General features: G+C 66.5%; 1 long non-coding RNA gene across 1 annotated transcript; it reads left to right on the top strand.

Moving 5' to 3' along the window:
- The first annotated feature begins 430 nt into the window (after positions 1 to 430).
- LOC116629784 lies at positions 431 to 2,050 on the top strand. Its single transcript, XR_004298823.1, has 3 exons — positions 431 to 635; positions 899 to 944; positions 1,764 to 2,050. It is a non-coding gene; the product is annotated as an uncharacterized LOC116629784 (long non-coding RNA).
- Positions 2,051 to 2,711: the final 661 nt, after the last annotated feature.

Below are 2,711 nucleotides of genomic sequence, written 5' to 3' on the forward strand. Positions count from 1 at the left end.
GTGAGTCTTGTGGGTGTCACAGGAGTGCGGGGGGGTAGGGAGGGGATGAGGAGGGAAGCCTCTGGCTCCGGCTCTGCTGGGGGCTCAGCTTTGTTCCCCGCCTCCCTCCCTCCCAGGGCAGCTTCTCCCACAGGAAATGGGGTCTCGACGGACCGGCCTTAAGCCACATCCTCCCCCGCGTGGGGTTTGTGCAGCAGGGGTTCTGCGTGGCAGCGCCCCAAACTGCAGCCCCGGACGTAGACCTTCCGCAGAGCAGAGCCTCAGATTCTGTTCCGTCCTGTTGGGCCACGTTGCTCGTCCCAGGCGCTGGCCGTGCTGCCGCTCTGGGAGAGTCCAAGCCAGAGCCCCAGTCCCGGGGGGGGGGGGCCACCTTCAAGGAGGGGCGGGCCCTGGGGGGCAGGGGGGACGGGCCCGAGAGAAGGCTGCAGCTGCTGCCAGAGCAGGGGCCGCTTGCGGCCAGCAGAGGGTGGTGCTGCCTCACGTTCCACCCCGTGGAGGCCCTTTGCAGCTCCCTGGGGGCCTGGGAAGCTGGGTCGGACGTCCTGTCCCTCGCAGGTGACCAGGAGCCGCCGGGCCAGCCCGCAAGGCCAGGAAGGCAGCAGGAACCACCGGCTGGCGCGCAGGGCTGTCTGCGGGTAACGCTCCCCGGGGCTCCTAGGAATGCGGGCCCAAACCGGAGGGTGGGATCCAGGTCCAGGCTAGACTGACATAGGTGTTCCCCCCCTCCCGTCCGCTCCCCGCAGAGGGAAGGCGCCCCCTTTCCACTGAGGAGCCTGTGCGGGTCTAGCCACTGGGCCTGGGGCCGTAGTGCCCGTGGGAGAGGGGGAGGTCGAGGAGAGAGGAAGCCAGAGGATACTAATGGTTTGTGTCTCTCTCTCTCTGCTGTCTGCGGGCCTAGTGTCTGGTGCTACAGAGGGAAATAGACGACCTTAAAGAGCAGCTTGGTATGAGGAACCTCGGTCCGGGGCCGGGTTGGGGCAGAGGCAGGCTGGGGGGCTGGGGGGGGTCCTTGGTGCGGAACCCAGGATGGGCTGCAGGTGCAGGCGGCCTCCCAGGGACCGGCATTCCTGTGGGGACAGGACCTGGCAGGCCTGGCCCGGAGCCTGCTGTGCGTGTGCAGCTGGGTGTGTGCACGAACGGGAAGCCCTGCCTCGACTGCGTGCGCGCTCTGCCGGTGCCAACAGAGGTCTCCCTCTTTTAGGACGTTTGCAGATGCCTCCTTCATTTTCCCGTTAACTGCTCCTTGATACGGCTTGCAAGGCGTGCGTGCGTGCGAGTGTGTGTGCGTGCGCGCGCGTGCGTGTGCGTGTGTATGTGTGCGTGTGTGCATGCAGGTGCATTGTGCGTGTGTGTACGTGTGCGTGTGTGCGCGCGCATGTGTGTGGACGTGTGCATGTGTGCATGTGCACTATGTGCACATGCATGTGTGCGCGTGTGTGCGTGTGCGTGCATGCATGTGCGCGTGTGCACGTGTGTGTACGTTTACGCATGCGTGTGTGTACGTGTGCGTGTGTGCGCGTGTGTGTGTCTGTTCCGTAGGCTGAACGAGTCCGATGTGCCCTAAAGCTGGAGAAGTGCTGGCCGCAGTTTGTTCCCTTAGAGGACGTGTCCATATGGAATTGAGGTGGTGGGTGAGGGAGTCAGGCCCGGGGCTGGAGGGGATCTCGGGGCGCAGGGCTCGGCGGTTCCCCGCGGGGTCGGGGCCCGGGCTTCTCTCTCCCCGTGTCTGGAGGGCGTGCTGAGGCCTGTCTCTGTTTCAGCAGCCATGCAGTCCCTGACTGACAAGGGCCAGAGCCTCTGAAGGGAGCGTGACACACCCCGCTGCCCTTTGCATGGCCGTGGCTGGCGGCAGGGCCGGGGGCTGGCCCTGGCTCGGGCTCTTCCCGGACCCTGCGCTGTCGGGCCGGCTGAGCCCAGCATCTGTGTCCCAGAGGGGCAGCTGGTGCCTTCGGAGCCGGGGAGCTGCGGCCAAGCCGGTTCCCTCCTGGCCGCCCTCAGCCAAGGCTTCCTCTCCCTGTTCTTTTGCCCCCCTCCCCGCCCCAGTTCACAGCAGTTTCAAATTAAAGTACCTCTCAGGTCTGTGGTCTGCCCTCTCTGTGGGGTGTGGGGGGGTGCTGGGCTGGGGATGGGAGAGGGGTGGGGCGGGGCAGGGAGCTGCTCCCTGTCACAGCCTTTTCCAGAACAGGACCTCCGGGGTCATGTGGTAGGCCTTGCCCTTGCGGGGAGTGTGGGCCGACCTGTGCTAGGAGCCCTGCCATCCCGCCCGCAGCGTGCCCGCCACCCCACTCTGGGATCCGTGTGGGCATGTGCTCCCTTTCCCCCCGCGGGCCCCCTTCGGTTTCTCCCCTCATCTCCCCCTCTTTTTGGGTCCCGGACTCCCCGTCCGTCTCCGTTCTCCCCCCTGCCCCCTCCCCTTGCAGCAGGAACCCGGGGCCCCTTCCAGAGCTGCAGTCCCCCTTCCCTTCCCTCCTTGGGATCGCTGTCCTGCTCCTCCCAGCCCCCCTGCTCTGCCATCTGAGTGTCCCTGATCACTCCCAGGGCTTGCCCTCGCTGGCCTTCCCTGCCCCTGTGCTTCAACCCGGGGTAAAGAGCACACTTGAGCTCCTCTTGCCCCTTCCTTCCTGGGCCCAGTCCCCTCGGCGGAGTCCTTCCCTCCCTCTGCTGCCACCGCGCACAAGGACCCCTGGCCCGGAAACTGGCGCATCCTCCCC

This window comes from Phoca vitulina, unplaced genomic scaffold (assembly GCF_004348235.1).
Source record: "Phoca vitulina isolate PV1807 unplaced genomic scaffold, GSC_HSeal_1.0 scaffold3235, whole genome shotgun sequence".
Lineage (NCBI taxonomy): Eukaryota > Metazoa > Chordata > Mammalia > Carnivora > Phocidae > Phoca > Phoca vitulina.